Here is a 13,055-nt window from a genome sequence, read left to right as displayed (position 1 = left end):
CAGTGAAAAACAGCACAAGGGCTCTTTGAACTCAGTTGGGTATTTTAACACAAGTTCAATAGACAAAAAATAAACTTTCAACTTTTTAAGACACCTCAAGCAACGCATCTCACCTTTTCATTGATGTGGTTTCGATGGTGTAATTGTAATCCTGTGCAGTACTTTGAGACAAATTGTGATTAAGGGCACAAATAAATGTGACTTAACTTGACTTGACCGTGGTACAACTTGTTCATTGCAAATTGAAATTAAAAAATAAAATTTAGACAGTGTCTCTTTAATGCATTGATCAATTTGATTACCAGTTACAGAACGTATATGTATATATATTTTTTTCTTAATGATTTTTCAGTCTTAAATTCATATATTGCTCTACCATTGCCTGGCATCAAGTCCAGGGCGTCCCCTCACCACTGCCGAAGTCAGCTGGTATAGGCTCCAGCGCCCCTGCCACCCGCGTTTGGATAAGCAGTTGGAAAACAAATGAACGAAATTCTTGTGTTTAATGGTATCAATTAAAAAAGGAGGAATATACCGCAGTCAATTGTTGTTATTAGCAGCATTAAGCAGTGCTTTTTCCCTCTCTCTCCAGGATTTGTCGAAGATTGCCGAGTGAAGCCGAAACTGTGCAGGTCGACCGACCCGACCGAGTAGTCTCTCCTCCGAGGCGACGAGAGGAAGAAGCGTGACCGAGCGGAGAAGCTGGGCGAGAAGCGCATTCAATTCGCTCCCACGCTTCGTTTTTCTGGGGGAAGGGGGTTCACATGAATTTCATCCACTCAAGGAGTAAAATAAACGCACTTTTCTGTGTATGCTTTCTCAAGGAGAGATTTTGTGCCCATGCGCACACGGTCACCGAATAGATCCACTCACTTATATTCAGACCTGGTCGGGATAGGACCTTGTCTTTCTTCTCCCCTTCTTCCTTTATGGTTTCTTTTTACCACGACCGTCTTGGACTTGTGTTACTATTTCTAATTGGGTGCCTGTGGCGTGGATTTTCCTCACAAAACTGAAGACGCGGAACGGCATAGGTGGCGTTGAGGAGAGAAGACATGCCAACGGCAGCGGCGACAACGAGGAGACTCCGTAAGTACTCCGCATCCAGTTTGTGTCTTTAACTTAACTTATGTTGGCGGCATTTGCTGTGCGGGAGTATGGTTGGTTTTGGAATGGGTGTCACGAAGAAGTTTGGAGGAAGGAAAGGGTTTTGTGACGTTTGAACGTTTCGCGAAGGTCAGCCCCGGTGTTGAGCGAGTCGAAGAAACATTAGCCCAAGCTAATGGAACTTGGGTGGTTTGGTTAAATTTTGCTTACTTTCAAATCAATTTATGTCGAATTTGGATTAAAGGGTGTAATTTGAGTGAGTTACTACAACTTCGCAATGGTACTCGAGCAAAAAAATTACGAAGATATTTGCCATAAACGAGATTAATTACCCATCCCCTAATGACGTGTGCCCTCGGGATTTAAATGAATACGCAGACAAAAAAATCTGCAATGGCGGGTTCTCAGGTTTAGCCCATGTTAATAAAATGTCGTTTCGTGTTCGTGAGCATGTGTGTTTTTGTGTGTATGCACTTTCTCGCCTGCGCGCGTGCACTTCGGCAGCCATGACGTCACAAGCAATAATAATCTTTCGATGTATTGCTGACAGCTGTCAATCACCACCACCACGACCCCCTCCCCTTTTTTAATTGTGCTGCTGCTTAGATAGAAGCTCAGTGGTGGTAGCCTACGGCACTCCTCAAGGCTGGATCCAATCCGGGAAAAGAAGAAGGGGATAGAGGAGGAGTAGGAGGAAGAAGAGGAAGACAGAGGGATGTTTTTCCCGACACACACAAGAAGGTTTAAGATCGATGCTCTTGGTGCTCTGGTGGCAATCTTGCAGATTGAATGTAAATTTATGTTGGTAAACGAAACTTAGATGGTCTCCAACCCAAAGCAGACATTGCAGATCTCTAAAGAGGAAAGATGTACAGTTTCTTGAAATTGCATCAGATGCATGTTTAAAAGAAGGCCTGCTCGTGTGTGATTCTATTGCAAAGATGTGAGAATTAAGCCCATTTGAATTGTGTGACCAATGTCTGCAAAAAGCATCGGGTGTTCTTTGAATCATCGTGTTGATGTTTTGTTGTTTTTCTTTTATCTCTTTGATTTGGGATTAACAGTCTTGGGTTTATGTAACAGCATTTTGAATTCTTTGCTCAAGTTCCCCCGAATATCATATGCATGTAGCATGGTTGGGTAAAGAAAAAGGCAAAACCTGAGAGATTGGATGTGTTCAGGGATGCTACTTTGGATACTCATTTAAAATGGTAGTAGCAGTGGTACTACTACCACCATTACCAGATCAAAAATAAACTCATTTCACCCTACAGGGAGCAGCATTTCTTCATTCTGGAAAGAATGAGCTTCCTGAGCACAAGCAGAAATGTCAAGACACACTCATTGAACAACACACAGTAAACCAGAGGTGTTCATTATGTCATCCACAATATTTGACTGCAAAAAGAAAAACAAATCATCATATATTCAAATCAAACATCAAACTAAAGTGTTGATGTAATCAACTTGAAGGGTAGATCTGTTGGAAACCTGCTTTGGCGTCTTATGTGACTCCGAAACGGTTGAACTGATTTTTGTGAAATTTTACACTGTTATACTTTAGGGATCTGTGAATGTCAAGTCAAGTCACATTAATTTGTATAGCCTTTAATACCAAAATGTCTCAAAGGATTGCACAGGCCACAATGACTCCAACCCTGATCTGGAACCAACATCCGGGTAAGGAAAAACTCAAAAATCTCAGCATGAGGAAGATAAGAAACCTTGAGAAGGGACCACACAAGTGGTAATCCCCCTTCTAGGATGACCATGCTGGTATATATGTTGCATTGGATAACGATACAAAAAACATTGTCAACATCAATAAAAAAATAGATAATACGTAAAATTGTTCAAGAAGTCCATGACAGCAACGACGCAGCTTCCCATCTCAGTGGCTGGTAGATGCACATGATGACGTGCTTCAGGTACAGGTGCTGGTCCACTGACCACTCTCGACTCGTTCTTCTCCCTCACTTGCCACCAAGCAGGCAGATGGAAGGAGCAGGGAAAATGTATGAGGTGGGCATCAATCATAAGCTATTGAATAGAAGTCTGTCTTAAGTCTAGATTTAAAAACTTCCACTGAGGTTGCAGATCTAATCTCAGGAAGCAGAGCATTCCACAGCATCGGGGCCCAGATGGAGAACCCTGTCTTTAGGGGCCGGTCACACAGACATTTGCGGCTGAATCACGGCCAGAAATTTCTGCCTTTGAGGCGGACGCCATTGGACGCATTAAGATCGCCATTCAGACGAGATACAGCGGTGCTTAACACGCAGTCGGAAATTCGCGCGCGGGTGGCAGCGCGAAATTATTTGGCGCTGCTCAAATCTTCAGAGCGCGGGCACACAGCCTTTCACGAGCTTACTGAGGCTGAACCACGGCCAGAAATTTCTGGACGTGAAGCAGATGCTGTTGAGCGCTGTTGGACGTTTTGAGACCGCCATATAGACGAGATAGAGCAGTGCTTTACTCGCGGTCGGAAATTTTCACGTGGTTGGCCGCGTTCAAAACTTTTGAGCTGCTCAAAAGTTTGAACACGTGTTAAACCGCGTGCCGCACACGTGGTCAACACGAGGTAATGACGCAGAAATGACGCGGAACGACGTGCTCTGGCCGCGGCCAGGGCATGCTTACACATGGGTAGGACGGGAAATTTCAGCGGGTAATCGTGGGTGGAGCATGGTAATAGCATGTTCTGCGCCTGTATCGCGGTGTTATTACGTGAAATTAGCGTGTTACGCGTGTGACAGTCAAACGCCTTTCTCCGCGTATAAACAGCGCGAATGCCGAGCACACGTCATTTGTGCTCGTGACGTCAAGGGGGTGAACATGGATCCCCGTCAGCGTCGTTTCTCTTCATTTCGAATAAATCTTTCGGTGCATTCGCAGCAAAAGTTTAATTCTGGGACCTTAGCTTAGCCCTTTGGTTGAGAGTAAGAGTCCCGGCTCCTGAGCTTTGTAGCGTATTATGAACCTATCGATAATGGATAATGAATAAAGAAGATAGAACAATCTCCCTTAAACACCCCCCCCCCCCCCCCATATTTATTTCTTGGCATTTCTTCTCAGGATAACAAAATAAAATTGGTGCCATAGCTTGAAATCTTGATCTTTACGGGACTGTGTCTTGTGCGGTTAAGATTGCTACAGCCCGGTGCCGTGATTTGCATCCCCTCGCTAATACAACCACCTTTACCTCGTTTTATCTCACTTTTAAGTAATGTAATGGCGAACATTTAACTAAAACCACAACGTCTTGCATTTGTTGGAAATGTAATACAACTTAATCCACTGCGTCTTTGCTTTTGTTGTGAACGTAATCGAACAGTAATGCACACCGTATATAAAATCCTCCCCCCCATCGCGTGAACGCACATTCTGCTGCGCTTCCAACGAAAGCGATCGTATTCTATATAAAACGCTTATTAAAACTATAAAGCGAGATAATTATAACAAGTGGGAGATCCTAGTCTATATAACGCGTTAATTCAAACAATAATGTGCGATCGTATTCTACAAAATGCGTTTGTTAACGCGGATGAAAAAGTCAAAAGCGATCGCAGCAGAATGCGCGTTCACGCGAGGGGGTGGGGGGGTGAGCCTGTTGCGTAGGAGTCGGATTTGGGCACAACACTGGCTCGGGAGCTTTTATACTCGTGGTCCACACGAGAAAATGACGCAGAAATGACGCGATGAGGAAGCGGAACAGTCGCCGGCGTCTTTTTTCCGGCCATACCACAGATGAACAGCGGGTTGGCCAAATTTGCGCATTTTTCATCCCGGGCAACCACGGGCAAAAAAAAACCCGCAAAATTTTAGCCGTGATTCAGCCGCAAACGGCTGTGTGACCGGCCCCTTAGCTAGGTTTTTTTGTCAAGGTACTCCCAATAAATACCGCCGAAATCGATAAACATCTGCCTTTGTGGGGTCTCTAACGCCCCCTGGTGGCCAAATGTGTCCTGTACCTCTTGACCACAAACCATTTGAATCAGCTGAATCCTATCCTCTATTGGACCGGCAACGCCGGCCATTCTGTTTGTATATATTGTAACTAAAGATAGTAACATTTTGCGTGAACCGGGAACAAACTTGTATTGAAAAATTCCTTGCAGTCGGCTCACTTGTTTCCATCCCTCACTACTGAGAGTGGATCTTTTGCAAGTTTTGATCCACAGGTATTCGCTACATATGACATCACCCAGTTTTTGCAGAAATGTCAGCTGTTTTATTTATGTGTGTTGAGTTTGTGGACAGAAGATGGTGCCTAGATGGGAAATATCAGAAGGCTAGCAAGCGACTGAAATAATGAATATTTAATTTTCTGTTGGTATCGTTTTTATTTTGAGCATTACCCTGTCAGCTCATATGCCAGCACTCCTTGTTCTGATATCAGTCTGAAAACGAGTTGAAAAAAGGATTGTACTCCAAGTGCCCTGCTTAACCTTAAGTTCCTGTTTGATGAAATGCGGAATGGTGCATTGTCATTTACATTCATGGCACTTGGTTATCAAGCTGTCTTACTGCTGCGTTCTGCTGACTAAATTACAAGGGCCATATGAGGCCTCGGTTTACTGTAAAACATTTTGTGGGCAGCTGGTGCCGTTTGGATGCTGTTATGCGGGGCCAGATATTTCACTGTGTAATCCTCCCGTGCACAGTGAAACAGAATTTTGATGATTTTCCTCTTGATGGTTTTGTTTTTTACTGGAGCTTGCTGTGCTTACGTAGATTGTGGGCTGTTAATAGTCACTAATACCTAGAAGTAGGCGTAGCGGACTCGCTGCTCACGATGGAGAGTAACTTTCTGGTAATCAGGAGGTGACTTTATTGCTAGGCATCCTTTTGGGAATTTGATAAATGCTTGAATGGTCTCTGTTGGCCTAACATACAGGGATGTGATTTTTCCGCTAATTCGCGGAATTCCGCTTTTTTTATCTCCAAAAATAAAATTTTAAAATTTCCGGTGTTTTAATTGGTAAAAAAAAACGATTTCGTCTCGACAGCATGCCATTTGAGTGTTTCCGTAACTGAAATGAAACGTACTTGCGATTGGTTGAAGTCTCGTGTTGACCAATAAACGCGCTTGTTATAGGAGTGTGCCATTGTTCATTTCTCACACGTTTTTGCCGGGTGTTTAAAGAAAGATGTCCGTGATCGAACGCAAAGATGCTCCGCGAGCTAAAGAAATTGATAAGATTGTAAAAAACAAGTTTCGATGGGACTGGTTGGAGAAGGAATTATCTACGAATGTTGGAAAGAAGACTGTGACGAATTTGTTCAATGACTTTATTCGGAAGATCGATCGTGCCGGGAAAGCACTTTGCATTTGGTGTCATGATACCATCGACTATGGTGGGAGAGGTTTCAAAGCTCTTGAAAGTCACGCAAAGAGCAAAAAACACGTGAAAGAACTCCAGTCAAGAACGACAAATTATTCCATCGCTGGAAGTTTCGGTGCCCAAACGAAAACTCCAAAACTTTACGGCCTCCATCCCTTATTGACATCACAATCGGAAGCGGTAATAAAGAGACGTGATCCACCCCAACAACCTGTACCAGTTGCTGATAGAGTCGTGAATTTTGAGGTAGGTGGTAAACTTTTCAAATTTATTTGACAGTTTTCCCATTTTTTTCGAAAATATTATAACGTAATAAAAATGGCCATAAATATTTAACAATTACAATAATAGATTTTCATGTGTACATTACACCAACACTTTACTGTAGGGCCTATACTTATTGTACTTTTTACTGCCCTGGTCCTACCTGGTCCCCCCCCCCCCCCCCCCAGCTAGCAATCACCCCCCCCCCCCCCCCGCTAATTTTCAGATAATTTCACTTTGGTCAAATCACATCCCTGAACATATAAATGGTATGTACAACAACAATTCTTTCCCCACCAGAACTGGTAACCGATAAAATATTATTATGGCTGAACGATCAAATTCTTTTAAACTGCATGTTTTATTTAAAAGAAAACAAACATGTCAATCCATCGTTATGTTTATCAATAAGAATCACTCAGAAGTCTGTGTGTGTGTTTTTGCTAATGCGATATTCTCGACATTATTGACTTATTTCTTGTGGTGTCCCAGTTGAATGCATACAACTTGGATTTCGTAGCCAAACAGAAATACTTTATAATGGGGTTGTTGTTTTTCCTTTTATCATAACTGTACGTGGAAATTACTGTACTGTAAGGCAAACCTAAAAGCCCCAAAATGGCCAGAAATCTGAAAGTGGGCCTTTTAATTGCATAGATATAAATAAGGTTTGGTTCACAATCATTTGTTCCAGTGTGAGGTCACTGTTCTGCCTTTGAGAAACATTTAGAGTGGTCTTGGAGCACACTCTTTTGGTTAACAAGTTAATCTTTTGTTGCTCAAAGGAAAACAATAAAATCGCCGAACTTCAACCGCAGCACAGACGCCAACTTTCAAAAGTGTTCAAGCTTGCAAAAAGGGGATATTTCGGAGTAATGACAGCAAAGTAACAATTTACAAGTTAATTGAATTTTTCCAGTGGTGAAACTAGGTATAATGTGTTCAATGAAATACATTACTTAGTTTACATTTCTTCATTTACATTTATGCAACCTGACCCTTTCTGTAGTTTTAATTCCATGCACATTGTAGTCCAGTGTGCCTTTATATATGGAAAATATAACCATGGAAGACTCATTTTTGGAGTTTGGACTTTATAATCCGGTGCGTTTTATATTGCAGGAAATACGCTAATCATTTTCAATATCTAATCTTTCACAACTCCTGTATCATTTTATCCCGAAACGTTTACATTACATTTTAGCTTCTGCAATGATTGTTTTTAATTATTTTTTAACTGTATTTATATCAACTTCACTCATAAATATCTGATGTAAGGTTGTCTGACTCAAGACGCTTTTTTTGGATAAACCTTTGTCTGTATCAGAGTTAAAGACCTTAAATTTAGTACTTCCCACATGCATCTGTTGCTCATTGACCTGAATAAGCGGCTGTCAGTTGTATGCTGATTGTGAATGGTATTTCCTAGAAAGCTCGGGCCGGGCCGCTGCCTGAGCATCTGTCTTGGTCTCCTCATCCAAGCATGGTTACTTAAGGCCGGCGAGGTAGGAGGTGAGGGTAGGTGGAGACAAATTGATTCTAGTTATAAAGTCCATCTACCCAGGAGAAACTGCCAATCGTCGCCAACTCCCAGTTATTTCCAACTGGTAAATTCCCAGTAATTTCAAGGCTCCCAGCTCACTTTAATGAGAGGTTTTGTCTCCAGTATACTGGTTTGTGGTGGTTTGAATCAACTACGTTTTTAGGGGGCACAGCGTGGTGATTAGGGGAATCACTGGGCTGCCTTCTGGGCGGCAGCATACAAAATGCAAGCCAAAGTCTTTTTTTTTTTTTTTTTTTTTTTTTTAAGTAGAGGATCTGATTTGGACTGTGTATAAAAGCCAGTTATGTTTAGCAACAAAATTAATCTTGCCTACAAGCCGAGGTTGAGGCCACTTTCTGCACATGTAGGCCCTTGTTGATTACTGCATCAAATGTAGTAATTTTTCTGGTTATTATATATACAGACGCTCCAGTTCTTACAACCATTTGACTTACGAAAAACCGTAGATCCGATAAATGTTTTCGGGATGTCCAGACATTGCTGTAATTTAAATATTGTATTGTGTGCACATTTTTCCAAGTACAGGATAGTACTGTAGTCCTTCTTTCCGCTGCTACTAGCATGTGGCGCTGTGAGAGGTCACCCAGAATCCACCCTGAAGAAGAAATGGGCTTCCTCTCCCTAGTTTGTGTGTAAACATTCTATACTGTATGTCCAGTGTGCTAAGAACTTTGACATTTCTATTGTTTAGCATCACGTGCACCCATTCAATGTGGTTTTTGTCAAGTGAAAAGAAGAGGCGAGTTATTTCTTTTGAAATGAAAGTGCAACAAGAGCGCTTGATGTGGTTGAGAAAATGGTTGGATCGCTTTTTTCGGCCACTTTCTACAACGGAGAAGGAGGTCGCCTAACCCTTACAAACTTTCGAACCATCGTCCAGAACCTCTTTCGTAAGTAGGGCAGCATCTGTATATATATATATATATATATATATATATAGAATAGAGATGTACGATTTTGGATAAAAAAAAACAATTGCAATTTTGATGAGATTTTTTATTTTAAAAGGAAAGGGAATTTTCTGTGCTAGTTTTTTTCCTTGGTGAGAACATAACATAACTTGAGATGACGTACTATGGCTGAGAGTATACGACTGTAACAAAATATCAACTATATATGTTCAAATAAAAACAGAACTGCAGTTGAAAAAATGTTTTTATTGCCATTATGCAAAAGGACAACGAAATTGGAGGGCTATTCAGAGAGCGGCTGGCAAGCTACACGCTAGTCTGGTCCCTTTGATTTCTGCAAGGTCTTTGTGATAATTGAAATACAAGTGTCACAAATGTAGTGGTTTTCCATGAGTAGTAGCTCCAAGTCGTCCGTTTTATTAGTCATAGATCTGGCTTTGGTTACTGGCCACATTTCGCGATGGTGGCTCAATTGTTTTAAGCCTGGCTGTTAGCTTTCCCTTCTGACGCCGCCTCAATTAATTCCCAGACATGATAAAAATCCAGGGAGCACCCTCTAGTGATCAGTTTTTTTTTTGCACTCTTCTGACTTCTGACTTACCTCAGAGTCTGATTTAATTGATGAATTTATTTTCAATTTAACAAGCCACTAAAACTAAAGCCTGTTGCGTTCGTTTTGGTGGCCAGTTGTGCGCCTGGCTGCTTGGCCTACTGCTTAGAGCAGCATATCAAAGTTGTTCACACTCGTCTTGGAAACTTTGCCTTGCCTTTATTGGCTGGTGGTTAAAACTTGCTTCTGTTTGGCCGGTGCTGTTAAATCACGAGACGTGATGAGTCTTGTTGGCCAAACACTCCATCACTCAAATAACAAAAAAATGCACTCCGATTTCGGTTAATCATGCAGCCCATTTTATATATATATATATATATATATACATATATATATATATATATATATATATATATATATATAAAACAGCGTTCTCGTTTGCTCGCGTCCCTGCGTCGTAGACGCATTATTTTTGCTGGGGACGCATCGTGTCAAATCAACGTGCATCCCCGGGACGCAACTTTTTTGACACAAAATTATCATTATTATTTTTTAACAAAGATTTACTGCACTCCAAACTTTTCGTCAGCCATTGTTGTTTTGGTCTCGCGGTTCGAGTTTTCGTCTGCACGCCGATCTCGAATTCGAGTTGTGTAGTCCGTCTCTTTTTAGAGAACCGGCTTTTTCGGCTCAACTCATTAAAGAGCCGGCTCTCAAACGTCTCACTTGCTTTGATGCATTATATTACGAATGATTATGTTGTAAAAAGAAGTTAAGAAAAAAAGGAAGTATAAAAGGAGAAAATGAAAAAAGACTGTGGTGATCCCTTTTAATCAGTATATTATATAATTAATAATTTGAATAAGAAAATGTATTATTCTACTTAATTATATTTGCATGTATTTTTTCCTTCTACAGTGAACGTCCAAGCGACTTAATTTTTGAACTTTTTTTTATAATAAACCTCATTCATGTCGAGCAACTCGGTGTCTCACAACAAAATGTTCATTAACAATACATATGATGTAAGGAAACACATGTACAATATAACATGTTAAACTATATAAATAAACATGTTTGAAATAAAAAAAGATTTTTTTGTATTTTGTAATGGAAAAGGGCATGGGGCACACAAAATGTTGGAGACCCATAGATCTCTGTTGGGACCCATAGATTTTTGAGCATGCGAGTCCCCGGGACCCATCACTTTTCACAGGTAGAATGAACACGGATATAATATATTTATATACATAAAACGAGAGGAATTACTTTAGTAGACTGCTTGTCGGTTTTAACATTTCTCACTTCTAAATGTCAGCAGCATGTAGACAAAGTGATTTGCTACTTCTGTCAAGGGTAATGTAGAAGCAATTTGACTACTGATTGAAACCAGCTCTCCCACTTAGGAGTGCACTGGTGGCATTGTACACCATTTACACGACAGGTTTTTATGGGGCACCCTTGCAGGGTGGCAAAAAGTTGAAACAGACTATTTCTTGCTCAAGACGGGTTGCTCTCCAAACCTGAGCATGAGTTGTTTTGGCTGAGCGAAGAGTTGAGTGTGGATGGCATTGAGAGGCTAAGTGTTGATAGATTCTGTCTTTTTCTCATTAAAGAAAAGTTGTTCTGGCTATTAGACATATGGAGAATGCGGAAAAACTAGTTATTTTTGAGTGCTGTTGGAACGCTTTGCTTTTTCTCCAACAGCAATTTTTAACCAACACAATTTGTATGTGATGAGGAACCTTTAAACAATGAGGCTTTCTCACACTTGTAATCAAGTTTGTTAGTGACTCTAACTAATTTGCTGCAAAATGCCATTATAAACGACATTATGTGTTGATGATCCATATGTCATAGAGGATTTGGGCAAAAAAAAATTTCAGCAGTGCGAGTTATTAATCTCATGCCGAGCAAGGCGGCCCTAAACCTGCTGATACTTTTGATTAAAAAAAACTAAAAACAATTTCTATTTTTGTTATCTGCTTACTTTTAAATCAATGATGGGATCAATGGAGTTTTTTACCATTCTTTTGTTTTATATTTGCTGAATCCGCAACTGAGTATGATCCTTCTTTTAAACAGGAGATGGCCTCTTTGGTTATGTTTTGCTTCTTGTCTTGTTAGGGCATAATTAAATTTGTGCATAAACAAACAGACTACCTGGACGGAGGGTGAATATTGCAGAAGGTCAACGAGTCTGTTGTCTTCATCTGGCCTGACTTAAATGTCATGTGCGCTGCCTTCATCTAATATGCAAGTGCAAAAGTGACACACGCACACATACAGGCACTAGCGATGCAGATTAAATGATGTCTGCGATGAGCAATGAGGCGATTGTCACACCGAGCTCAGCCGTGGATTCTCAATTTTAATTAGCAGCACGCTACATTAGCCGCAACGCATGGCAAATCAATGCATCCAGACACGTCTTTCTGGCATCTCCCTTCATCGCTCACCGATATCTGACATTAGAAATGACCCCCAAACGCCCATAATGACTATGGCTACATTTGCAGCTCCAGTCATATAAATCGACTTTCGGAGATCAAGGATTTTGCAGATAATGTTGAATTAAATGATTTTATTGTTGAATGACAGACATTAAAATCAATTATTGATAGTCAACAATTCTGTCAATTTGTGTTTATTCGGGCTGCAATTAGCAGTTGTTTTTATATTTGATTAATCGGTCAACTATTTTTTCGATTAATCGATGTATCAGATTCTTTGAACACATTTTAAATTTATTCCTCTTTATTCAAGTATTAAAGTTTTGAACATATAGAAAAATAGTGCACAAACCAACAGAATCAATCCATCCATTATCTACACCACTTATCCTCAGTAAGGTCGCGGTGGTTCTGGAACCAATTACTGCTATCTTCAAGCAGTGGGCAGGGGACACCCTGAACTCGTTGCCAGCCAGTGGCAGGGCACACGAAGACATACAACCACACGCTCATTCACACCTAGTGACAATTTGGACCGGCCAATCAACCTGACATGCAAGTTTTTTGGACTGTGGAAGGAAATCAGAGTGCCTGGAAGAAACCAAAGCAAGCACAGTCCATGCAAATTCTGCACAAGTAGGCTGTCAGCTGGATTTGAACCCATGACTTCAGAACTGTGCCGCGGATGCGCGAATCACTCAGCTGCGGCACGCCCAACAGAATATTCTATCATATAAAACAGGGGTCGGGAACCTTTTTGACTCAAAGAGCCATAAAAGCAAAATATATTAATTTTATTTTGGGAAAGAACCACAACATATGAGACAACTTTACTAAATTGCTAAACCCGCACCCCAGACA

The 13,055-nt window shown here is 41.0% G+C and overlaps 1 protein-coding gene across 10 annotated transcripts in view; it reads left to right on the top strand.

Annotated features, from left to right (window-relative positions):
- Positions 1-612: 612 nt before the first annotated feature.
- LOC148373607 (receptor-type tyrosine-protein phosphatase F-like) overlaps positions 613-13,055 on the top strand; it is a 317,971-nt gene continuing 305,528 nt past the window's right edge. For 5 of the 10 annotated variants that reach the window (XM_088327256.1, XM_088327280.1, XM_088327264.1 and 2 more), the window contains exon 1: positions 614-1,089. The gene's annotated coding sequence lies outside the window, so the exon portion shown is untranslated. Of the gene's footprint in view, positions 1,090-13,055 lie in introns of all 10 variants that reach the window. The other 5 variants (XM_088327232.1, XM_088327216.1, XM_088327272.1 and 2 more) reach the window with 3 other exon arrangements.

This window comes from Urocampus carinirostris, chromosome 1 (genome assembly GCF_059441175.1).
Source record: "Urocampus carinirostris isolate Australia breed hairy pipefish chromosome 1, RoL_Ucar_1.0, whole genome shotgun sequence".
In the NCBI taxonomy this organism is placed as follows: domain Eukaryota; kingdom Metazoa; phylum Chordata; class Actinopteri; order Syngnathiformes; family Syngnathidae; genus Urocampus; species Urocampus carinirostris.
Note: the sequence above shows the minus strand (reverse complement) of the source record. Positions and strands in the feature narration are given on the sequence as shown.